The sequence below is a fragment of the Triticum aestivum genome, chromosome 1D (genome assembly GCF_018294505.1).
Source record: "Triticum aestivum cultivar Chinese Spring chromosome 1D, IWGSC CS RefSeq v2.1, whole genome shotgun sequence".
In the NCBI taxonomy this organism is placed as follows: Eukaryota; Viridiplantae; Streptophyta; class Magnoliopsida; order Poales; family Poaceae; genus Triticum; species Triticum aestivum.
The window spans coordinates 254,354,424-254,382,421 of NC_057796.1; positions in this window are offsets into that span (position 1 = coordinate 254,354,424).

Sequence of the window (27,998 nt, forward strand, 5' to 3'; positions counted from 1 at the left end):
ATGATGATGATTATGGAACTTCAGATCAAGTTGTTACTGAAACTCGTAGGTCAACCAGAGTAAGATCCGCACCAGAGTGGTACGGTAATCCTGTTCTGGAGGTTATGTTACTAGACCATGACGAACCTACGAACTATGAAGAAGCGATGGTGAGCCCAGATTCCGCAAAATGGCTTGAGGCCATGAAATCTGAGATGGGATCCATGTATGAGAACAAAGTGTGGACTTTGGTTGACTTGCCTGATGATCGACAAGCCATTGAGAATAAATGGATCTTCAAGAGGAAGACGGACGCTGATAGTAGTGTTACTATCTACAAAGCTAGACTTATCAAAAAGGTTTTTGACAAAGTTCAAGGTGTTGACTACGATGAGATTTTCTCACTCATAGCGATGCTTAAGTCTGTCCAAATCATGTTAGCAAATTGCCACATTTTATGAAATCTGGCAAATGGATGTCAAAACTACATTCCTTAATGGATTTCTTAAAGAAGAGTTGTATATGATGCAACCAGAAGATTTTGTCGATCCTAAAGGTGCTAACAATATGTGCAAGCTCCAGCGATCCATCCATGGAATGGTGCAAGCATCTCGGAGTTTGAATATACGCTTTGATGCGTTGATCAAAGCATATAGTTTTTACAGACTTGCGGTGAAGCCTGTATTTACAAGAAAGTGAGTGGGAGCACTACAACATTTCTGATAAGTATATGTGAATTACATATTGTTGACCAAAAATAATGTAGAATTATTCTGCAAAGCATAAAGGAGTGTTTGAAAGGAGTTTTTCAAAGAAAGACCTCGGTGAAGCTGCTTACATATTGAGCATCAAGATCTATAAAGATAGATCAAGACGCTTGATAAGTTTTTTCAATGGGTACATACCTTGACAAGATTTTGAAGTAGTTCAAAATGGAACAGTCAAAGAAAGAGTTCTTGGCTGTGTTACAAGGTGTGAAATTGAGTAAGACTCAAAGCCTGACCACGGCAGAAGATAGAAAGAGAATGAAAGTCATTCCCTATGCCTCAGCCATAGGTTCTATAAAGTATGCCATGCTGTGTACCAGATCTATTGTATACCCTACACTGATTTTGGCAAGGGAGTACTATAGTGATCTAGGAGTAGATCACTGGACAGCGGTCAAAATTATCCTTAGTGGAATAAGGATACGTTTCTCGATTATGGAGGTGACAAAAAGGTTCATCGTAAAGGGTTACGTCGATGCAAGTTTTGACACTGATCCAGATGACTCTAAGTCTCAATCTAGATACATATTGAAAGTGGGAGCAATTAGCTAGAGTAGCTCCATGCAGAGCATTGTAGACATAGAAATTTGCAAAATACTTACGGATCTGAATGTGACAGACCTGTTGACTAAAATTATCTCACAAGCAAAACATGATCACACCTTAGTACTCTTTGGGTGTTAATCACATAGCGATGTGAACTAGATTACTGACTCTAGTAAACCCTTTGGGTGTTGGTTACATGTCGATGTGAACTATGGGTGTTAACCACATAAAGATGTGAACTATTTATGTTAAATCACATGGTGATGTGAACTAGATTATAGACTCTAGTGCAAGTGGGAGACTGAAGGAAATATGCCCTAGAGGCAATAATAAAGTTATTATTTATTTCCTTATATCATGATAAATGTTTATTATTCATGCTAGAATTGTATTAATCGGAAACATAATACATGTGTGAATACATGGACAAACAGAGTGTCACTAGTATGCCTCTACTTGACTAGCTCGTTAACCGAAGATGGTTGAGTTTCCTAGCCATGGACATGAGTTGTCATTTGATTAACGGTAGAACATCATCATCGTCACCACGCCGTCGTGCTGACAAAACTCTCCCTCAACACTCGGCTGGATCGGAGTTCGAGGGACGTCATCGGGCTGAACGTGTGCTGAACTCGGAGGTGCCGTGCGTTCGGTACTTGATCGGTCGGATCGTGAAGACGTACGACTACATCAACCGCGTTGTGCTAACACTTCCGCTTTCGGTCTACGAGGGTACATGGACAACACTCTCCCCTCTCGTTGCTATGCATCACCATGATCTTGCGTGTGCGTAGGAATTTTTTTTGAAATTACTACGTTCCCCAGCAGGTCGGACCCCTTAAAGGAGGAAGCCAGAAGAAAAAATATCTGCTGGTCATGGTGGATAAATGCACTAAGTGGATAGAGGCCAAACCAATTAAAACGGCCGAAGCCGGACCTGTGATAGACTTTATATCCGGCGTGTTACACTGTTATGGTGTTCCACACAGCATCATCACCGATAACGACTCCAACTTCACAGCCGATGAGGTGAAAAATTTGTGCGCCAATCTGGGCATTAAGCTCGATTACGCCTCCGTCTATTACCCGCAAACAAACGGTCAAGTCGAACGGGCCAATGGTCTTATTATGAGCGGCATCAAACCTAAGCTGGTGCGGTCTCTGAAGGAATCAGACAAGCACTGGGTTGAGGAGCTCGACTCCGTACTCTGGGGCCTGCGGACCACGCCCAATCGCACTACCGGATACACACCTTTTTCATGGTGTACGGCGCAGAGGCTGTGCTACCGTGCGACATTATTCATGACTCACCTCGAGTGCGCATGTACGAAGAGAGAGAGGCCGAGCTCGATCGGCAGGACAGCCTAGACACCCTGGAGGAGGAGCGCGACGTTGCAAAAGCCCGTTCCGCATTTTATCAACAACAGGCCCGCAGATATCAAAGCAGAGAAGTACGGGCCAAGACTTATAATGTTGGTGAACTCGGTCTACGCTTGCCAGAGAAGAAAAAGGACAAACTCAAGCCCAAATGGGAGGGTCCCTTCATCATTGACAAAATTCTCACTGGAGGAGCGTACCGCCTGCGTGATGCGTCAGATGTCACACCCTGATTTTCATGCCACAACACTTAAGCTAATAAATCATGATAAATTGTGGTTTGACAAAAACTTTCGAGTGTTTTGGTCTTTGCTTGATTTGATTTTTGTCCGCTATTTGCAAGTGCTCTAAAAAAATCAAATAAATCCTCCAACTCTTATACTCCTTCTCCTTGATCCAAAACTTTGCCCAATGATCATGGCATGTGTATAGGACATAATAGGATTTTCTTACAAAAATAATTTGGCCAAAAAAGTATTTTCTAAATTAGGCTTTCCAAAAACTCCTGAATTGAGACTTGAACTACAAGTACTTAATTTAGGGCATGAAAAATCTTTCAAAAATTATTTTTGACTCCTATTAGATATAGGACATAAACCACAAAAATATAATTTTAAAAGTTACTTTCCTATTTTATTTAAAGGCTTTTTCTTAAGGCCAGAAATGGTCTTTAATAGGTTAAAATTATTTTAAAGCCTCAAAAATAATTGCTCAAAAATAATTGAGAAAAATCATGGAAACTTAGTGGACATATATTTTCCATATATAAGAGTTGCAACACATGGTCATGTTCAAATGGGCCAAATCCCTCAAAAACCCTTTCTGGATATTTCAAGCTTTTGAAATATTTACACAGGAAATGTTCTCCATTAAATCCAGGAAAATTCTGCCTTGTCAAAAATGTCCAGCTTGATGATATTGCCAAGTCTCATGTCATGGAGAATAGTATAACCCCATGAAACCCTCTCAAAACCACTTCTGTCCTTTTTCAAGTTTGAACAACTTTGCACGGTGAAACATGTCCAAATGCTCTCAAACTTGGTGCACATGCTCAAATGGTGTAATAATGCATCTAGACCAAATGGCACAAGTTGGAGAGAAGGATACGATGATCAAAGTGTTCTCAAACCCTTTCTGTCCAGAACCAAATTTGAACAACTCTACATTGCCAAGTGTGTCCTTTTGATCTAAATTTTTGTGGACATGTTCAAATCCTCAATTGATGACACTACACCAATTGGTGCATCAAGGAGAATAGATTTGCATGACTAAATCTTGGTAAAGCCATTTCTGCTGATTTCTAGGGTTTACAAAAGGTGCATTGGCCACTTTCTCCATCTGACCTCAAAACTGGTGGTCACTACTATTATGTGATGCCACTCACTCCTGGTAAATATGATGGCAAGGAGAATGCATTTGCTTGCCCAAACCACCATCAAACACCTTCTGGCAGAAACTTAAAATGCATGTTTTGGCCATTTCCACAAATCTCCATGAGCTGAACTTTTTCCCACAGCCTCATCTGGTCCTCCTCTACCTCCTGCATCTTTGCCTGCCTGAGGAGCCATGATTAAGGGGGGTAGAACCCCATTTTTCTTCTCTGGGCAGCAGCATTCTCCCTCTCCCTCAGCCTCTCTCTCCCTCCTTGACATTCCAAAGCATCCAAGGCTCTCCTCAGCTTTTGCCCATACCCCCTGCAGCTGCCAGACGCAAGTGGACGCGCGGGTGCGCGCAAAAAGCCGCGGATGCCGGCCATTTGCATGCTCTGGAGCGCGTGGCAGAGCACCCAAGCGTTGACACCGCGTCCCCGACCGCATCGAGCCTCCCCCTCGCGCCAGTCAAGGTGCCTCGACGTCCGCAACACGCCACCGTGCAGGCCCCCTCGTCTCTCCCTCTCTCTCACCTCCTGTGGCGCGTGCCTAGAGCCGCCCGACTCGGCCAATGCTCGCGCAGCTCCTGTGGCCGCATGCAGCTCGCCTCTCTCTCTTCCTGGCGCCCCACTCAACTCCCACGAACTCCATAGACAACCCTTCGCCCTCTCTCCTGGCCTCCCGAGCCGTTGCCGCGGTCACCCATGCGCCGCGTCCACGGTGAGCCACGGGTCGGCTACTTAAGACCACCCCCGAGCCCCCTCTCTACTCCTTTGGCTCTCTCTCCCTCCCGTGCACCCCCTGGACCAACCCACTCCCCTCCTCGCGCTATCCATCCGCCACCTTGGCCGGAGCCTTGCCGTCGGCCTCCGCCTAAATTCGCACCCACCACTCCTCCTCCTCCCCTCTAGACCACACTAGAGCACCTCTACCATCACCGCGAGCCCCTCCCATGCTTCTCCCTCTCCTCCCCGTGGCCATTCCGTCGAGTTCCATCACCACAGCCGGCCTCGCCCGCCGTGGTCGATGATGCGCTCGCATCTGGCCACCCCTGCGATCGTGGCGCACCTCGGCGGGTGCGGCACGCTCTCCCGAGCACGCTGGTGTGCTGGGCGCCGACGGAGGTGGCCGGTGCCGCAGGGGAGAGCGCCGGCGCCGCTCGGCCTCGGCTCCTCTGTTTCCCGTCGCGCCGCGCGGGAGGTTGAAGGCGACCTGCCGCTGGGCCCCGCGCGTTAGCGACCCAGTGGGCGGGCCCGACCGTTTAAGTGGAAACGACTTCGGCCAGATCCACCTCCCCCGCGCGAAGGCGCACTGCCGTGAAGCCGCCTTCGTCGTCAACTCGTCCGCCCGCGCAGACGAGCCGCTGGGCCGGCCCAATTGCTATTCCGCGCTCAGTGCGCACGGTTGCCGCCCAGATCCAGCCCGTTTGGGTAAAAACCTTTTTCTTTTTCTTTTCTGTACAATTTGTAAAATCATTAAATAATTTAAATTAACTCCAAACTTGATGATTCAAATTTCTAGTAGTTTCTAAATTCATGCCCTATCACACGGAGCTACTTGCACATTTTTACAGAAATATTTCTTTCACAAATAATTAACAAATCCCAATTTTCCATTTCTGTCATAAACTTTAGAAAATCAGAGAGGACCCAAATTTGATCCAAATGCCATGATTCAAATTTCCAGATACATCTAAGTTCATAACTTAGGTTATGAACATTTTTCTTAATACTTTTCGTGCCCCACAAAATAATGAGCCATTTCTTCATGTTTGTCAACTTTGCAAATCCATAGAATGTTCATTTGAACTCCAAATCCAGTGAAACCAAATCCTAGATGCTTCTAAAATCATCCTTTGTTAAATGGGTGCCTTTTCTCATTTTTCAAAAATATGTTTCTGTACACTTCTTGCTAATCCATAGATCCATAGGTTCCATCATATTGAAATGTTCAGAAATATCCACTAATCCAATTCCAATGAAACCACTCTAGTTATTTTTCATATGACCAGGGAAGTCCTAGAAAAGTCAAATCCATATTTTTAGAGCACTTTCATTTTTGCCTTGTTGTGTTGCGTATTATGGTTGCTTTCGGCAATAGTTGACGAAGTAGACGAAATGCTCGGAGTTGGACCAGAGATATCTGAAGACCTCGAAGACTTTTTTAAAACAGGCAAGCAGCCCTTTGACCATGTCTATGAAACCCTTTTTATGCATGTCATATAACACTTTTATTGCTTGCGTCGGAGTCATGATGATGAGGTGACCACTTGGGGTGGGTTGCCTCCGTTACTTCCTCGTTGATACTTGCATTGTGCATGACCCTACCTTCTTATGAGGGTTATGCTGGTGGGAGTAGATAGGATGCTAAAGTAGTTGCTACGCAAAAAGGACGGGAATATGCATGGTGATGGAGGCAAAGTATTCTCAAAAGACTTTTCGAAAACCCTGTTGGGTGCCACTTATGCCCGAGGGAGATAATGAGATGGGTAACTACTTGATGACGAAGTGGTGTACCGAGGCAAGTGTGTGTGTTGCTTTCAAAAACGGATTGGTTTAAGTTCCGACCGTTATTCCAACCTTACATGCGCAACCACTCTACCCTTGTATGGGAAAGCGCATTATTGATTACCTAGGCCGATACTAGCTTGGAGCCCGCATTACTAGTGATGGGGGAGAGTTGGTGCTCTCTCTCGGGATGGGGTCGTGCCAGGTAGGGCGGCCATGACTATTTTTACAGGGCACCGGACACACCGTTGGTACCCCGTGCTTGTGTTATATGATGAATATGGGAGCGAGGCTCCACAATTTTAAGATGTGAAATGTTGGGCATAGGGGTTACTACCAATTGAGTGGACTCTATGTTAGTGTCGTCTAGGGAAAGACAGTGATCGGGTGCTTACCCCGGGTACTTGAGGTACCGCGGGTCGTGGATGACACGGAAGTTCCCCGAATCTTGTGGGTAAAGTGTGCAACCTCTGCAGAGTGTAAAACTATTCGAATAGCCGTGTCCACGGTCAAGGACAGTTGGGTAACCGCTCTTGGGCTACGTCCACATTTTTACAAACCAGTGTGTGTGTTTGGATAAGTGGGAAGAACTACTTGGGTCAAGTCAAAGGACTTGACATGATTGAGTTGGGTTGATGCCCACTCCATTTATGTTGATATCTGTGACCAGTCCCTATGGTTACTTGAATTCGTATGATGCATGTTTTACCCATTTGTTGGACATGTCATAGCACAACAAAACTAGCTTTCTGCAAAAATTTACCTATATCATGCATTGTTGTATCTTGAACCAAAACATGGGTTGCTTGCGAGTACATTCAAAGTACTCATTGGCTTGCCACTGGTTATTTTATTGGCCAGGCATGAAAGAACAGGATATAATGAAGAGTACCTTGGTGACGAACAAGCGAGCTAGGACGCTTCCCAGTCAGAATGCCTGTAGGGTTAAGGCAGATGGCATGGGTCCAAGTTATCGACGAAGATTTCCACTGCGAAGTTATACTCAAGACTCGACCATAATGGTCATAATTTATGTAAGATGGTATGTATGGATGTAAGACTCTTGTTATTCAGCTTCTGTGTGTTCAGTGAGCATTGATCTCTGGGATCACTATACACGTGCACTCAGTGATCACGACTTATGAGTCGGGGTCCCCACATCAGACAACCGCCTAGAGCCGAACCCTTGGAACGCGGCCAGACTCTGAAGATTCTATGCCTAGCGCCGAACTCTTTGTTCGTCTCCTTCTTCCTATTGTTCCCATTGCTTTTTCCTCTCTTTTCGCCTTTTCCTTTTTTCTTAGCCTTAAAGGTTTTCGTGCGGCTCAACCGCGCACCTGTGACATACACATACTCAAATATGTACGTCCATTATACCTGGGGGTTTCTTTGACAGAAGCTTGTTAATGTTATTTTTCGAGCATCAAGCTCATCGCATATGCGCGTTTTCCCCATATGTACCTTTTCTTCACCATTATATGCATCGATATGACTTAAGTTTTGGCCAAGCTGGGTTGCCTGGCTCCTGTGCTTATGCCCTATGCTCCCATTAGTTCGGCTAGGGCATAAAGGGAGCACCTCTGCGATTGTTACTACCGGTTCATCCGGATGTGTACCTCAGACTGGGTGGAGCCGAAAGCTAGCGTTCTTAAGGGAATATCCGGTCGGTGGATTAAAGGCGTTTTTGCATTCACCCCATTGTGAACCCCCGCATGTTACTTATACTGCGATTGTTACAATTACAGTTCGGACATGCATTTTTACGCATGCACACCCAGGGAAAGGAACCCCTAACGGAACTATTGTCTCTGGAAGATGTTTCTTACAATTATAATGTAATATAACATAACTAGCCGGATACAACTTGTCTGTTCAAGCAACTATGACCCCTACGCCTGGTTTCCACGCATACCCCAGTCTATTTTACCGCTCAGATATTCGCAAACACTCTGCACCTTCAGGTCCAGAGGTCGAAGCGAAAAGGTCTGCCATGACAATTGTTTTACAATTCAGCTAGAAAGGAAAGTACACGGTCACTTGGACTCAAAAATTTCCTCCTCTATACCGTCCAGCAGGCTGTCTAACTTACAATCCTGCTGGGAATACTTGGCGGCTACTTTTACTTGGCCATATACCAAATTAACGGGAACTTCTTTCCCATCTGACCCTAGAGGTCCGACCCGAGCCATATGATTCGGATCAAGCTTGGTGTACCGTGTTTTCACCATGGCCCGGGCTTCTCATGCACTTTCCCAGCAGGCCGATATCTTCAACAATCGAAAGTGTCGCCGCGCTCCCTTGAATTGCTCTAGGAGCTCCTCCATCTTTCCTGGAGGGGAGGCAGATGGCCACAAGGCCTTGGCAACGCTTCGCATCGCCTGCCGAGCCTCCTCATGCATGTGCGACAGCTCTTGTAGCAGATCGCCCGAGAATCTGGACATCTCCTCTTCGGGACAATCGTCAGCATACCTGCAGACATAACTCTGTCAGTCCCTCTTATCTCTGAATTATTCGAAGGTAAGTTCGACCACATACTGAATATGCTGCCTCACAGCCTCTTATTTTCCTTCATGGAATCAGTCAGCTGGGCCCGTACATCTTTCAGTTCTTCGCCCAGCTGGGTCTGGGCATCCTGCAGCTTGTTTTTCTCATCTCTGACTCGGGTCAGAACACACTCGCCTGCGGCGTGTAGTCTTTTCGCCTCTTTCTCGTCCGCTTGAGCGGCTTTCAATTTCTCCTCTAGTTGATCTGACGATCCTCTTAGGAGATAAGCAACAGTATTAGCACAGCTGGTATATAATTATGGTTTCTCGATGGAGGGAAATATTACCAGAGGACGCCTTCTTGGACTTTTCCAGTTCGGCGGTAACAACATTTAGCTGTGTCCAACACTTTTCTAGCTCTTGGGCTAGCAGGTCGTTCTTCTCCGTAAGAACCTGGTTATACAACAATCCTTAAATCATTTGTACCATCCGCGTCAAGTCTAGGGGGCTACTGGCATATGGTTATCATATTCGGACAAAGTAAACTTACTTGCACATCTTTTAAATGTTGATTCGTGGCTCTGTTAAGCCCACCTCGAGCAGCTCGGATGTATGCATCAGCCGAGCTGAAGGCATTAAACGCCTCTTCTGAGAAGCTGGGGTCTCGTAAAATGGCCCTTCGGCACCGATGATTCATGGCGCTCTCCACTTCCGAGTTGGTGACAGATACATTATCCGAATCCTCGGCTGGAGGACAATCCGGCGTCACCCCCGTATCAGCCCCCATCTTTACGGCAGGATCTGGATCCCGGCTGTGGGGGGTATGACCGGCCGGACCCCCGGACATAGTCCGGCACACTCTTTTCCTGATACAGGATAAACATAAAAGTCACAATTGGATGCGACTGCTCAAGGACATATTTGCAGATCCATAGCTCTTCGATGAAGGCTCGGCCGTATCTTCGTTTGCCTTCCTCTTCGAAGGCTTGCCCGGCATGGGGGCCGCTCTCTTTGGAGATGCCCCTGGGGCAGCGTGGCGAGCCGACCGCCTCCCCTTTTGAGCACAGGATGGTGCGGTGGGTGAGGCAGAATGAGAGAACTCTTTCGGATGAGATGTCTCCTGATTACTTACGTGTGAAGCACGGAGAAGACCGGGATAATCGGTGATGATGGCCACTTCTGTGCCGTCGTAGCTCGCCTGGTAAAACACCCCGTCCTCGAGCACCACGAATATATCAGGATCCTCTTCGAATCCGGGGTCAAGGTCCCGATTGTGGCCCTCGGGCTGCGGGGCGGGGCTGTGAAGCCCTTTGGAAATCTTTCGCCAGTGCTGTCATAAATGGGCGGATTAATATTCATTGAAAGTAGCTCAGGGAGTGGAGTGCGTGGAGCAAAGGAGTTGGGACTTACCCAGCTAGGAGGACTGTACATGGAAAATCCATCTCTGCGCTTGATACGCAGAAATTCCTCTTCCTCCCCTTTGAACAGTTCGGCCAATATTTTGGCCAGAGCGGGGGGGGGGGGGTGTCCGGACCCTTCCTGCCGCAGCGGGAGGCGTCATCCTCCCCATTGTAGTGCCACATGGGAAGCCCTCTGTATTGGAGTGGCTGAACCCCCTGTACTATGGAGGTCGCCATTACTTCGACTATTGATAAGCCGGACTTTGCGAGCATCCTTATCTTGCTCATGAGTTGACGAACTTCCGCACTATCTTCCTCCTCGAGGCTCCGAGGGCGCCAGCTGTGGCGTTTCTTCAAAGGAACGCTTGTGAACTCGGGAAGACCCCTCCGAACTGGGTCTGGAAGTGCGACATCCTCAATATAGAACCATTCGGAAGGCCACTCTTCGGATGCCTTCTTTGGCGTGCCGGATAGGTATCCGGTCTCGGCGATGCGCCATATTTCGGCTCCGCCTACTTCAAATATTTATCCCTCGTGGTTGCGTGGGACGAGACAGAATAACTTTCTCCACAATTCAAAATGGGCCTCGCAACCCAGGAATAGCTCGCAAAGAAGGACGTAACCCGCGATATGCAGGATGGAGGCCGGAGTGAAGTTGTGCAGTTGGAGGCCATAGTACTCGAGAAGCCCTCGGAGGAATGGATGAATTGGAAATCCGACACCTCTTAGCAGATAAGGGACGAAGCACACTCGCTCCCCCTGGATGGATTGGGGAAATTTTCAGCCTGAGCCCCGCCATTGAAGAAGGTCAATCCTGCTCGAACAGGGACAAAATCCGCAGGAGGAAGAAATCCCTGTGTTTGCAGCTTTTCCAGCTGACCATGGGATACGGAGCACCTCTCCCACTCGCCTTTTTCGGGGCCGCAGGGACGGGAGGAGGAGCTGGGAGTGCTAGCCATGTTGGAGTGGTCTTTCCTAGCAATCTCTGAGGATTTTTCCGCGGGTGCCGAATGGATCCGAGATCCAATCTCTTTAAATAGACGCTCTTTCTTGCATGGCCAGGGTGTTATGTGCAAAAATACCCTGACCTCTCGCATTCGCTTGACACGTGGAGGCTGAAGTTGTTGATACACAGAAGCCGAGGGGTACGGCATTAAATGGAAGGCCGAATACATCACTTTGAAGTCATCGGAGGAGGAACCCACCTTGCAATGCCGAAGTCAATCTGCACGCCGAACACCTCATCATTGAAGTCTGGTTCGGGGGCTACTGAGGGTGTCCTGGACTAAGGGGTCCTCGGGCGTCTGGCCTGTTATCCATGGGCCGGACTGATGGGCTGTGAAGATACGAAGACCAAAGACTCTACCCATGTCCGGAGGGGACTCTCCTTGGCGTGGAAGGCAAGCTTAACGATCGAATATAAAGATTCCTTTCTCTGTAACCGACCTTATGTAACCCTAGATCCCTCCAGTGTCTATATAAACCGGAGGACTAGGTCCGTAGACATCAATCATCATAATATAGTCATACATGCTAGACTTCTAGGGTTTTAGCCATTACGATCTCGTGGTAGATCAACTCTTGTAATACTCATATTCATCAAGATCAATCAAGCAGGAAGTAGGGTATTACCTCCATAGAGAGGGCCCGAACCTGGGTAAACATTGTGTCCCCCGTCTCCTGTTACCATCGACCTTAGACACACAGTTCGGGACCCCCTACCCGAGATCCGCCGGTTTTGACACCGACAGCGAACTACGACTCCATCAACCGCGTTCTTGTAACGCTTACGCTTAGCGATCTTCAAGGGTATGAAGATGCACTCCCTCTCTCTCGTTGCTAGCATCTCTTGGATTGATATTGGTGACACGTAGGAAAATTTTAAATTATTACTATGTTCCCCAACAATATAGGCATCACGTTCGTGTCAAGTAGACCGAAATGATTCTGCATCTATACTATTACTCCACACATCGACCACTATCTAGCATGCATCTAGAGTATTAAGTTCATAAAGAACGGAGTAATGCTTTAAGCAAGATGACATGATGTAGAGGAATTAACTCAAGCAATATGATGAAAACCCCATCTATTTATCCTCGATGGCAACAATACAATACGTGCCTTGCTGCCCCTACTGTCACTGGGAAAGGACACGCAAGATTGAACCCAAAGCTAAGCAGTTCTCCCATTGCAAGGAAAACCAATCTAGTTGGTCAAACCAAATCGATAGTTCGAAGAGACTTGCAAAGATATCAAATCATGCATATAAGAATTCAGACAAGATTCAAATAATATTCATAGATAAGCTAATCATAACTCCACAATTCATCGGATCTCGGCAAACACACCGCAAAAGATTATTACATCGAATAGATCTCCATGAACATCGAGGAGAACTTTGTGTTGAGAATCAAAGAGAGAGAAGAAGCCATCTAGCTACTAGCTATGGACCCGTAGGTCTGAAGTAAACTACTCACGCTTCATCGGAGAGGCAACGGTGTTGATGTAGAATCCCTCCTTGATCATATCCCCCTCTGGCAGGATGCCGAAAAAGGCCCCAAGATGGGATCTCATAGGTACAGAAGGTTGCGGCGCTAGAAAAGTGGTTTCGTGGCTCCCCTGGATATTTTTAGGGTATAAGAGTATATATAGGAGGAAGATCTAGGTCAGGGGGTCTACAAGGGGCCCACAAGGTCGAGGGGCGCGCCCTACCCCCTGGGCGCGCTCTCCACCCTTGTGGCCGCCTCGTGGCTCTTCTGACTTGCACTCCAAGTCTCTTGGGTGTCGTCTGGTCCAAGAAAAATCATCACGAAAGTATTATTCCGTTTGGACTCCGTTTGGTATTCCTTTTCTATGAAACTCTAAAACAAGGAAAAAAAAGAAACTGGCACTGGGCTCTAGGTTAATAGGTTAGTCCCAAAAATCATATAAAATAGCATATTAATGCATATAAAACATCCAAAACAGATAATATAATAGCATGGAACAATCAAAAATTGTAGATACGTTGGAGACTTATCAAGCATCCCCAAGCTTAATTCCTGCTCGTCCTCGAGTAGGTAAATGATAAAAACAGAATTTTTGATGTGAAATGCTACCTAACATATTTATCCATGTAATTCTCTTTATTGTGGCATGAATTTTCAGATCCGTAAGATTCAAAACAAAAGTTTAATATTGACATAAAAACAATAATACTTCAAGCATACTAACAAAATAATTATGTCTTCTCAAAATAACACGGCCAAAGAAAGCTTATCCCTACAAAATCATATTGTCTGGCTATGCTCCATCTTCATCACACAAAATATTCAAATCATGAACAACCCCGATGACAAGCCAAGCAATTGTTTCATACTTTTGATGTTCTCAAACCTTTTCAACTTTCACGCAATACATGAGCGTGAGCCATGGACATAGCACTATAGGTGGAATAGATGGTGGTTGTGGAGAAGACAAAAAGAAGGAGATAGTCTCACATCAACTAGGCGTATCAACAGGCTATGGAGATGCCCATTAATAGATATCAATATGAGTGAGTAGGGATTGCCATGCAACGGATGCACTAGAGCTATAAGTTTATGAAAGCTCAAAAAAGAAAACTAAGTGGGTCTGCATCCAACTTGCTTGCTCATGAAGACCTAGGGCATTTGAGGAAGCCCATCGTTGGAATATACAAGCCAAGTTCTATAATGAAAAATTCTCACTAGTATATGAAACTGACAACATAAGAGACTCTCTATCATGAAGATCATGGTGCTACTTTGAAGCACAAGTGTGGTAAAAAGGATAGTAACATTGTCCCTTCTCTCTTTTTCTATCTTTTTTTTGGCCTTCTCTTTTTTTATTTGACTTTTCTCTTTTTTCCTCACATGGGACAATGCTCTAATAATGAAAATCATCACACTTCTATTTACTTACAACTCAAGAATTACAACTCGATACTAGAACAAAAATATGACTCTATGTGAATGCCTCCGGCGGTGTACCGGGATGTGCAATGAATCAAGAGTGACATGTATAAAAAATATGATGAACGGTGGCTTTGCCACAAATACGATGTCAACTACATGATCATGCAAACCAATATGACAATGATGATGCGTGTCATGATAAATGGAACGGTGGAAAGTTGCATGGCAATATATCTCGGAATGGCTATGGAAATGCCATAATAGGTTGGTATGGTGGCTGTTTTGAGGAAGGATATGTGGTGGGTTTATGGTACCGGCGAAAGTTGCGCGGCACGAGAGGCTAGCAATGGCGGAAAGGTGAGAGTGCGTATAATCCATGGACTCAACATTAGTCATAAAGAACTCACATACTTATTGCAAAAATCTATTAGTCATCGAAACAAAGTACTACGCGCATGCTCCTAGGGGGATAGATTGGTAGGAAAAGACCATCGCTCATCCCCGACTGCCATTCACAAGGAAGACAATCAAAAAACATCTCATGCTCCAACTTCGTTACATAACGGTTCACCATACGTGCATGCTACGGGACTCACAAACTTTAACACAAGTATTTCTCAAATTCACAACTACTCACTAGCATGACTCTAATATCACCATCTTCATATCTCAAAACAATCATTAGGAATCAAACTTCGCATAGTATTCAATGCACTTTATATGAAAGTTTTTATTATATCCATCTTGGATGCCTATCATATTAGGACTAATTTTATAACCAAAGCAAATTACCATGTTGTTCTAAAGACTCTAAAAATAATATAAGTGAAGTGTGAGAGTTCATCAATTTCTATAAAATAAAATCACCGCCGTGCTCTAAAAAGATATAAGCGAAGCACTAGAGCAAATTTTGCCTAGCTCAAAAGATATAAGTGAAGCACATAGAGCATTCTAATAAATCACGATTCATGTGTGTCTCTCTCAAAAGGTGTGTACAGCAAGGATGATTGTGGCAAACTAAAAAGTAAAGACTCAAATCATACAAGATGCTCCAAGCAAAACACATATCATGTGGTGAATAAAAATATATCCTCAAGTAAAGTTGACGCTCCAAGCAAAACACATATCATGTGGTGAATAAAAATATAGCCTCAAATAAAGTTACCGATAGACGAAGACGAAAGAGGGGATGCCTTCCCGGGGCATCCCCAAGCTTAGGCTTTTTGACGTCCTTGAATATTACCTTAGGGTGCCTTGGGCATCCCCAAGCTTAGGCTCTTGTCACTCCTTATTCCATAGTTCATCAAATCCTTAACCAAAACTTGTAAACTTCACAACAGAAAACTCCAACAGAAAATCTCGTAAGCTCCGTTAGTATAAGAAAATAAATCACCACTTTTGGTACTGTTGTGAACTCATTCTTTATTTATATTGGTGTAATATCTACTGTATTCCAACTTTTCCATGGTTCATACCCCCGATACTAGCCATAGATGCATCAAAATAAGCAAACAACATGCGAAAAACAGAACAGTCTGTAGCAATCTGGATATTTTGAATACTTCTGTAACTCCAAAACTCCTGAGAAATTAGGAAGTACTAAGCAATTTGTTTATTAATCTTCTGCCAAAAGAATCAACTGAAAAGCACGTTCCTGTGATTTATGAAAATTATTTTTGTGCGCGCAAAAGTTTCTGTTTTTCAGCAAGATCAAATCAACTATCGCCGTAGGCTATCCCAAAGGACTTACTTGGAACAAACACTAGTTAAAACGCAAAAACACATCTAACCAGAGGCTAGATGAAATATTCAAAGCAAACAGCAAGGAAAAATATTGCGTTGTCCCCCAACAAGTGCTTTTCTTTAAAGCCTTTTAGCTAGGCATTGATAATTTCAATGATGCTCACATAAAAGAGAAGAATTGAAGCACAAAGAGAGCATCATAAAACACGTGACAAACACATCTAATTCTAACATGCTTCCTATGCATAGGCATTTTATAAGCAAACAAATTATCAAGGCAAGCAAAAACTAGCATATGCAAGGAAGAAGAAAGAGACGATAGCAATCTCAACATTACGAGAGGTAATTTAGTAACATGAAAATTTCTACAACCATACTTTCCTCTCTCATAATAATTACATGTAGGGTGATAAGCAAATTCAAAAATATAGCTATCACAAAACATATTCTCAACACGACCCACATGCATGCGAAGTTGACACTCTTCCAAAATAGTGGGATTAACATTAACTAAAGTCATGACCTCTCCAAACCCACTTTTATCAAAAAAATCATAAGATTGAACATTCTCCAAATATGTGGGATCTAAAGTTGATGCTCTTCCAAACCCACTTTCAATATTATTGCAAACATTATTATCAATCTCATATTCATCATGGGGCTTAAATAAGTTTTCAAGATCATAATCATGATCATTGCAATAAGTAGTGGACATAGCAAAACTAGCATCCCCAAGCTTGGAGTTTTGCATATTATTAGCACAATTGACATTAATAAAATTTATAATAACATCATTGCAATCATGCTTTTGATTCAAGGAATTATCAAGTATGGGTGCAATAGCAACAATCTCATGTTTAACATAAGGGACTATAGCAAATTCATCTCCATAAATATTAGCATCATGGCCACAAGAATAGCAAGCATCACACTCATCAAGGGAGGGTATCTCAAACAAATCATTGGAATCATAATTATCTATAGACTCATGCATATCATTATTTTCTTCCAAAGCAACGGTCATTCTCTCAATAAATTATTTGACATAGGCATTGTGAGCATAGTTTTCATAGCAATATTTAAGTATGTCAAAATTTTCAGATTTGTAGAGAGTAATATCATACTTTTCAATCAAAGAATCAACTTCATAAGCACTCTTAAAAGCAACAAATTATTCAATTTGTTTGATATCATAGTAACTGTAAACACCCTTTTCATAAGAAGATAAGATTTCATTATCATTAAACTCACATAGGTAGGGAAGGTGTTTTTCAGGGTTCCTAGAGCAACAAGTAAAATAAAAAATTTCACAACGATTCCAAGAATAGCACAACAAACTGTTTATTTGATTCCATTAGAGTCTCCCTTTTCCAGACAAACGGTGACGCACAAAATGAGCATGCTCATCTAAAGATTTCCCTCAACTAAACTAGTTGGGGTTTCAGCACGAGCACATATAGATCAAAGATGATCCAAGTAGAAAACTTTAAGTGGATCCATATCAATAGATTTTTAGCAAGCAAAGATGCAAGCAAATAGAAGGCACATGGAAACACAAACAAAAAGATATACAGAAAGAAGGCGAAGGAAAGGCAAATCTTTTTGAAAATCGTTTTAGAAGTGTGGGAGAGGAAAACGGGAGGTGAATGGCAAATAATGTAATGCGAGAGATGAGAGTTTATGATGGGTACTTGGTATGTCTCAGCTTGGCATAGATCTCCCCGGCAACGGCGCCAGAAATCCTTCTTGCTATCTCTTGAGCTTGCGTTGGTTTTTCCCTTGAAGAGGAAAGGATGATGCAGCAAAGTAGCATAAGTATTTCCCTCAGTTTTGAGAACCAAGGTATCAATCCAGTAGGAGACAACGCGACAAGCCACTGAATACCTGCACAAACAAACACCAACTTACAACCGACGCGACAAAGGGGTTGTCAATCCCTTCACGGTTATTGGCAAAGTGAGATCTGATAGAGATGGATAAACGGTAAAGTAATATTTTTCGTTTATGGAATGGAAAGTAAAAGATTGTAAAGTAAGGGAACGGCGACAGAAATTGGCAAGTTGATGGGAAACTAATATGTTGTAAAATAGACCCGGGGGCCATAGGTTTCCCTAGAGGCTTCTCTCAAGATATAATTTATTACAGTGGGTGAACAAATTACTGCCGAGCAATTGATAGAAAAGCGCAAAGTTATAACGATATCTAAGGCAATGATCATGAATATAGGCATCACGTTCGTGTCTGATACGTCTCCAACGTACCTATAATTTTTGATTGTTCCATGCTATTATATTATCTGTTCTGGATGCTTAATGGGCTTTAATATGCTCTTTTATATTATTTTTGGGACTAACCTATTAACCGAAGGCCGAGTGCCAGTTTCTGTTTTTTTTGCCTATTTCAGTGTTTTGCAGAAAAGGAATACCAAACGGAATCCAAACAGAATGAAACCTTCGCGATGATCTTTCTTGGAACAAAAGCAATCTAGAAGACTTGGAGTTTAAGTCTGGAACTCCGCGAGGCGGCCACGACGTAGGAGGGCGCGCCCAGGGGAGTAGGCGCACCCCCACCCTCGTGGGCCCCACAGAGCTCCACCGACGTACTTCTTTCGCCTATATATACTCTTATACCCTAAAAACATCAGGAGGAGCCACGAAACCACTTTTCCACCGTCGCAACCTTCTGTACCCGTGAGATCCCATCTTGGGCCCTTTTTCGGTGATCTGTCGGAGGGGGAATCAATCACGGAGGGCTTCTACATCAACACCATAGCCTCTCCGATGATATGTGAGTAGTTTAGCACAGACCTTGGGGTCCATAGTTATTAGCTAGATGGCTTCTTTTCTCTCTTTGGTTCTCAATACAAAGTTCTCCTCGATGTTCTTGGAGATCTATTCAATGTAATATTCTTTTGCTGTGTGTTTGCCGAGATCCGATGAATTGTGAATTTATAATCAAGTTTATCTATGAATAATATTTGGTTCTTCTCTGAATTCTTATATGCATGATTTGATATCTTTGCAACTATCTTCGAATTATCGGTTTAGTTTGGCCTACTAGATTGATCTTTCTTACAATGGGAGAAGTGCTTAGCTTTGGGTTCAATATTGCGGTGTCCTTTCCTAGTGACAGTAGGGGTAGCAAGGCACGAATTGTATTATTGCCATCGAGGATAAAAATATGGGGTTTATATCATATTGCTTGAGTTTATCCCTCTACATCATGTCATCTTGCTTAATGTGTTACTCTGTTCTTATGAACTTAATACTCTAGATGCATGCTGGATAGCGGTCGATGTGTGGAGTAATAGTAGTAGATGCAGAATCGTTTCGGTCTACTTGACACGGATGTGATGCCTATATTCATAATCATTGCCTAGATATTCTCATAATTATGCACTTTTCTATCAATTGCTTGGCAGTAATTTGTTCACCCACCGTAATACATGCTATCTTGAGAGAAGCCACTAGTGAAACCTATGGCCCCCGGGTCTATTTTACATCATATAAGTTTCCGATCTACAATTCTAGTTTCCTATTTATTTTATTTTGCAATATTTACTTTCCAATCTATACAACAAAATCCAAAAATATTTATCTTACTATCTTTATTAGATCTCACTTTTGCAAGTGATCGTGAAGGGATTGACAACCCCTTTATCGCGTTGGTTGCAAGGTTCTTGATTGTTTGTGCAGGTACTAGGTGACTTGCATGTTATCTCCTACTGGATTGATACCTTGGTTCTCAAAAACTGAGGGAAATACTTACACTACTTTGTTGCATCACCCTTTCCTCTTCAAGGGAAAACCAACACATGCTCAAGAGGTAGCAAGAAGAATTTCTGGCGCCGTTGCCTGGGAGATCTGGGCTCAAGTCAAGACATACCAAGTACCCATCATAAACTCTTCTCCCTCGCATTACATTATTTGCCATTCGCCTCTCATTTTCCTCTCCCCCACTTCTAAAACGATTTTCGAAAACCTTTGCCTTTTCTTCGCCTTTCTTTCATTCGATCTTTTGTTTGCTTGTGTTACCATGTGCCTTCCTTTTGCTTGCATCTTCGCCTGCTAAAAGTTTATGGATCCTCATCCACTTGCTAATCTCTACTACTAATAAACAATCAAACTTTTTCTTTCTTAAGGACACCCCAGGAAACGTACACAGATAGATTAGCAGCATCCGATTATCCCTTTTAAGTAAATCTTAACCGTCAGGATTAATCTAATGTTGAGATGGCGTGCACTTAGCAATTACCGCAGGCTGACCGTGCTCCACCGGGTGAAGAAATATCCCCGTCCTGCGTCCGCAACCGCTCAGCGCCAAATGTCCCGCAAAGAAAAAACTTTGGGCAAAAAAAATCTCACGCCGCAGTCACCGCCATCGTTTGCCTGCGTCGTCTCCGCCGCCGCCATCGTTTGCACACGCCACCGCGGCTTCCGGCGACGCCCTACCAGGCTACTACCAACCCACGCCACACGGGCCACCGCCACCGATCCACGTCGGCCTCTGCTGCTGCCGCCGCCGGCGGCCTCTCCTTGTGGAGAGGTCACCGCCCGCCGCTCCTTCGCTTGTGGACCGGCCGACCCACGTGACCGCGCGCCGCCGCCGGCCTCTCCTTATGCGCAGGTCGTGACACTCAGGAAGAGCGTGACGAACGAGTAGGTGAAGGACTTGACGGCGGCTACTATGGACACGGAGGTGACCTTCTCCAGGCCCGGCAACTGCGAAAGGACGACCTTGGCGAGGCTGAACAACACTAGGTACATCGTACCATCCTGGCAGCAGTTCACGTCATGGCCCTTGTAATGGCGGCAGTTGCTGAGCACCACAGACCTACCCTCTCGAGGCAAGGAACTTCTTTCAGTCTCATCACTTTTGTGAACAAAATATTTACATACCTTCAGAAGCCAAAGATGCTTAAGTAGTGAAACTGATTGTGCTTACATGATCCTGTAACCCACTATTGCACCATAGAGAATCAATGCCACACACAGCTACACCTTGATCTCTAGGCCCTGCATGGACATGATCAAGACTGTAATACCCATTTATTCTGCCTAACCATGGACACGCATGCATCCTGACAACGTCCTTCTATACATGGCAAGAGAAGTTAATTTGAGGATTATTTGTTACCCATGCAGTAGCGGAAGGCAACCATGTACAGGTTTAGTTCCATTTGCCGTGGACGGCTCGGGCGAGGGGTAGCAGTTGGAGAGGATGACGGCGGTGTAGTATGTCACGTAGGTGCAACCCATGAGGACGATGGGGTCGAGGACCCAGCCCATCTGTGCCACGGTCCACGGCAGCGCCAGCATGCCGGACCTTCTACCATTTTGATCTTGTAGGGATCTTGACCTTACAAGAGGGCCTCCACATGGCGAAACTGGGCAAGATGTATTACTCCGAATATTTAGAGGATAGATGTTATTATGCAAATATAAAGAAAATTCACCGGGTGGATATTTCCTGACAAAAAGTACAGAACTAAGTTGTGGTTTACAATACACTTTAGGGAAACGGAATAGCAATGTGGTTGCTTTATATACTGCTTCAGTGATACTAATTTCATCTCAAAATATAAGGTGTTATTGTAGATAAACTAGACTACAAAAACGTCTTACATTTTGAGACGAAGGTAGTAGCTTTGTACACTGCTTCAGTGTTTATAACGGAGTCGATCACAGTTTAGATATATGAAAAAGGAGGGATAACAACACAAAATTCAAGTACAACCAAGTATATTTTATTCGTTTGTGTGTGTAATTTCATACATTAGAATTTTTATCTATAGTACAGTATGGCCAAAGTTTTATCCTATGAAAATGATTACTTCAGATTGTATTTCAGGGTGAAACATTTCCCAACAGAAAATGTATTGGTTATTGCTCTTTGGGCCAGCAAACTCCCTTCTTATTTGGTTTAGTTCGACACTGAGTTATGATGGCATATTTTTGTCCTTCACAGGTTAAATGAGCATTGTATAAATGTCTATCTAAGTTCTCTTTCTTATTCTTCTATAAAGGCCAGTATAGATTTTTCAATGTATCATTTGGGACTGATTGACTACTGAACAATACTGCCATGTTGTCCATTTATCTTGTCTTTGCAATATCTATAGGAATACTAATATAAAAGTATTATGTGCTGCACAGATATGTATCTCTTTTGATTTTGCATTGCTTGTTATTTATGCGTAGCTTTATCTGTGGGATTCTATTTCAGGACACTTTTTCCAGTTGTTAGTTGAGGACTTGAGGTGCTTCTGATTTTCTCAATCGGTTGAAGCATGCGGGTGCCCTTCTGAATGTCATTTTCTCTTCCTTGCATCTCAAATGCAAGCAAGCAAGCTTCTACCAAGGCATAGAAGAATCCAATGAGTATGTTCCAGAACCTCTTTTATATTACTTCATCACAAAAAGTTACTGCAATATTTGTTTTTTACCTAAATACACATGACAGACTTGAATGGTTTTCAGTTATATTGCATGATGCCCGATTGGTGTGATTATAATAATTCTTATTAGAATGACTGGCTGGTTTCATGTACCAGAGCTTATTTTGTGGATGGATGCATTGGTTTATGTTTGCAGCCTTGTAGATTTTCCCTAATGATATGGAGTTGATTACGATGAATGATGCGCTCCACTAGGAAAATGTTTTCAGTGTTCTTTGCCAATTTTTCATTTGTGTAATTACAAAAAGTAGGTTCTCAACGTTACCTATTTGATAGGAAAACTTGAATACAAGGGTTTGCCAATATGTTCACTAGGGTTTTAATCCGAGCAATTTTCGTGTGATACAACATTTTTAAACATCTCTATTGACTCTCTTATGTTGGTACATCAATATATTTTCTTCATTTTATTAATATATTTTCTTCCTAGGATGAATGCTGATTATTTTCACATGATGATACGTGCATGCACGTGCAAGCTTATTAGTCTTTTTAAGAGATCCAATTATCATGAACCAATTTCTAGTGATGCGAGTGCACTAGATTATCTTTATGAGGTTTTGCTTGAAATTCGTGAATCTAAAAATTGTGATGAAGTGTTGAAAGAAGAAATTTATAAAGTAATTCACGATAGCTCCTTGGATAAAAAGCATGATTGCAATGATTCTACTATAAATTCTATTAATGTCAATTGTGCTAATAATATGCAAAACCCTAAGCTTGGGGATGCTAGTTTTGCTATGTCTACTACTTGTTGCAATGATCATAATTGGGGTGATTCTTCTTATGATCTTGAAAATTTATTTAAGCCCCATGATGAATATGAGATTGATAATAGTGTTTGCAATAATACTGAAAGTGGGTTTGTAAGAGTGTCAACTTTAGATCCCACATATTTGGAGAATGTTCAATCTTATGAAATATTTGATAAAAGTGGGTTTGGAGAGGTCATGACTTTAGTTAATGTTAATCCCACTATTTTGGAAGAGTGTCAACTTCGCATGCATGTGGATCATGTTGAGAAAATTTTATGTGATAGCTATATCGTTGAATTTGAATATGATCCCACATGTAATTATTATGAGAGAGGAAAATACGGTTGTAGAAATTTTCATGTTACTAAATTACCTCTCTTCTTGTTGAGATTGATCTTGTTTCTTTCTTCCCCTTTGCATATGCTAGGATTTGCTTGCCTTGATAATTTGTTTGCCTATAAGATGCCTATGCATAGGAAATATGTTAGACTTATATGTGTTTTTCACATGCTGCATGATGCTCTCTTTATGTTTCAATTGCTATCTTTCGTGTGAGCATCATTGAAATCTCAATGACTAGCTAAAAAGGGCGTTAAACGATAGCGCTTGTTGGGAGGCAACCCAATTTTATTTTTTGTTCTTTGATTTTTGCCCCTATTTAGTAATAAATAATTCATCTAGACACAATTTAGGTGTGGTTTTCTGTTTTAATTAGTGTTTGTGCCAAGTAGAACCTTTGGGAAGACTTGGGTGAAGTCTTTGCGATCTTGCTGTAAAAAACAGAAACTTTTGCGCTCACGAGATTAGCTGTCATTTTTTTTACTGGAGAGTGCTTTTAGGTTGATTCTTTTTGCAGATGATTAATAGACAAATTCCTAACGTCCACCAGTTTATTTCAGAATTTTTGGAGTTACATAAGTAATCGAACAAATCAGATTGCTACAGACTGTTCTGTTTTGACAGATTCTGTTTTTCGTGTGTTGTTTGCTTATTTTAATGAATCTATGGGTAGTATCGGGGGGTATGAACCATAGAGAAGTTGGAATACAGTAGGATTAACACCAATATAAATAAATAATGAGTTCATTACAGTACCTTAAAGTGGTGGTTTGTTTTCTTATACTAACGGAGCTCATGAGATTTTCTGTTAAGTTTTGTGTTGTGAAGTTTTCAAATTTTTGGGTAAAGATTTGATGGATTTTGGAATAAGGAGTGGCAAGAGCCTAAGCTTGGGGATTCCCAAGGCACCCCAAGGTAAAATTCAAGGACAATCAAAAGCCTAAGCTTGGGGATGCCCCGGAAGGCATCCCCTCTTTCGTCTTCGTCTATCGGTAACTTTACTTGAGGCTACATTTTTATTCACCACATGATATGTGTTTTGCTTGGAGCGTCTTGTATGATTTGAGTCTTTGCCTTTTAGTTTACCACAATCATCCTTGCTGTACACACCTTTTGGAGAGACACACATGAATCGGAATTTATTAGAATACTCTATGTGCTTCACTTATATCTTTTGAGCTAGATAATTTTGCTCTAATACTTCACTTATATCTTTTAGAGCATGGTGGTGGTTTTATTTTATAGAAATTATTGATCTCTCATGCTTCACTTATATTATTTTGAGAGTCTTTTAGAACAGCATGGTAATTTGCTTTGGCTATAAAATTAGTCCTAATATGATGAGCATCCAAGATGGGTATAATAAAAACTATTATATAAAGTGCATTGAATACTATGAGAAGTTTGATTCCTTACGATTGTTTTGAGATATGAAGATGGTGATATTAGAGTCATGCTAGTTGAGTAGTTGTGTGTAGTGACCCGACCTCAGACGGTCAAGCCTCTGTGTATCTGTGCCATCCCTGGATCAGTATGCTGGCACACACAGTACATCAATGTATATATCAAAGTGCAATCACATGTATAAATAACGTAAAACTGATAAATACCTCATAAGTCTCAGCGGAAGCAAACAATCGGGTGTGGAATCCCATCAACGCCATCGGCAGGTTGAGTGTAGACCGTAACCCAACAAAGAAACTCACTCTTCATGGAGATAATCCTGCAACATGATACGTTGCAGCCGTGTAGGTCAGTACATTGAATGTGCCGGCAAGATCACAATAAGAGAAAGCAGATGATAAAACTATTCTATATGCAATATGGCTTTGTGGCTCTATGTCTGAGTTTTGTTTTGCGTAAAAGCTGGTTTTATTTTCCCTACATCAAAGGAATATCAGGAGTCTGTACTACGGAGTTTTCTATCATCACATGGTTCCGCCAACCGATGTCTCATTGCCCAAATCATCATAAGTTGCCCACAACTAAATTATTAGTCTGGCGTTGAGAGTTCCGAGATAGATCCAAGTCCAGAGGCTCAAATTGTCCATAACCGGGGACACGGCTAATCGATTAGGTTTTAACCCTCTGCAGAGGTTTGTACACTTTACCCGCAAGATTCGATCCCTCTTTTTATGTTCTCGCACTTCAGGGTGTTTGAGAACAAGATGACCGAAACATGGTCTTCCAAAGAGTTCCTCTGACCACTATCCGGTGCTCATCCAATCCTACCGTAGTTCTACATCTGCTAGCACCGTCCCAGCCAGAGTCACAACTAAGGTCAACCAAGCCAGAGCCCATAGTTACTTGCGGTTGCACAGGTAAGCTTCCGGGCATGAAGTATTCTTCCGTCTCTTTGAGTCTGGGTGAAGCTTTCCGCAAGATGTCATGGCGCTTCTCCATGCATCCCGACCATCCACTGGTTGCTCCAGGGTGCCCGTCAACCATCCTTCACCCAGTAGTGTGTATTGAATTCTTGTCTCGAGTCTCGAAATCTTGAAGTCTTGAAAGTCCTGAAGATGCAGTCCTTGCCGATGCCATCATGAATTTGTCGTCATTGACATAGAGTCCTCCATTCTCACACCACTCCCGAACACTCATACCAACCCCGTCTACTATATATAGCGTAGCATTGAAACTAAACAACGTCCCGGGCTTGGTAACAGGGAGATGGGTTCCTACCTCATGCATTCTACTCAACTACAAGATTCAATAACACTACTGGAGGGATTATGAATGGTGACACTAAATGCAGTAAAAACATTGGTATGAAAAGCATGGTCAAAGTGAACTTGCCTGGTATGTGGATGAAGATAATAACGCTCTCAGAATAATGACTTGGTAGAACTACGCAACTCTCCGATGAAATCTATAATAACAAACATGACATTCACATAAGAAAGAATTCTAGCAAGCAAATCTAACAATAAAAAACTCAATAAGAAAAACCCAATACAAAACAAATAACACATCGAAAGAACTAATAGGGGAAAACTATAAAGAACCTACTAGGAAAACCTTTTGCCTAACTACAAAAATAGTTTGTCCTAAGTAAAACTTAACAAAGAAAATACTAAATTAATAATTTTAACCAAAAAATAAAATTTAAATCAACTAAGTTAACAGAAAGCATTTTTCATAAACTTTTATTTGCAAAAAGAAACAAGTAAAAAGCTTTTAAGAAACACTAACTATGACCTAAACAAGTTTCCATACAAAACTAAATAAATTTTTTAAAATAAAAAAAATAAAATTTTATTTGGTTGACTAACAGAAACAAAACTAAATTTGTCAAAAGTGACAAAAATAAATAATTTAAAACTAATAAAAACAATAAAGAAAAGACTAAAACAGTACTGTTTTGCTAAAAACTTAATTTAAAATAAACTAAAATAATAATAATTATATGCTGCTGGATAGACAAAACCATAATAAAACAGTAGCAAAAAGAATCAATCAAAAATACTTTGTAAAACTCAAAATATGACCAAATTAGTGATTTGAACAAATTTCATCAAACTCAAGTTTAAACTAATCAAATCTGAAAACTAAGTACGCAAACAGAAACTTCAACAAATTTGTGACACAATGCAAAAGGAATCACTCAATTTGGATCTAAAACATAAAGTATATAAGCAATCTAAAATCAGAACTATTCTGTTTTTAAAACAGAAACGAAAATAAAATAAAATAAACAAAACGGGCGCTAGCTACGTGGCCTATTGCTATCGGGCCAGGGAGGTGGGCGATCTGAACTATCTAGCGCTCGGTCGTAAAATAACAGAGACGTGTACGGGCTAAAACAGAAAGACCAATCGGCTAAACCGACTAGACCTGAACCGATCTAAACCGAATAAAAACCGTAACAAACTGGAACTAAACCGATCTAATTAAAAAAACGTAACCGTTCGTTAGATCTAATCTATGCCGTCAATAACAGATCGGACGGTGGAGGTTGCTTACAGCGGTGGTGGCGTCTCCGGCGAGGTCGTCGGCGGCGGTGGCGGCTCGGACGTCGGTGGCGGTGGCGCTCCGGTCGTCGGCGATGAAGATGGAGGGGTCGGGGCGATGTAGCGGGCGACGACGAGTCCAACGGTGGTCGTGGAGTCGGAGGAGATGGTCGGAGGTGGTCGACGGCGAGCTTGAGGCGGCGGATGGCGTCGGTGATCAACGATGATGGCGATCCAGTGGTTTTGAGGCTCAGGAGAGTTGTTGGGAAGGTGTAGTCGAGGGAGGGGATCACGATGGTGGTGGTGGCGGGTCTCGGGGAGGTCGGAGGCGGGCTCTAGGGCATCAACGGTGCGGCGGCGGTGCTCGGCTCCGGCGAGAGATTACGGGCGAGGCAAGGGGTTTCGGCG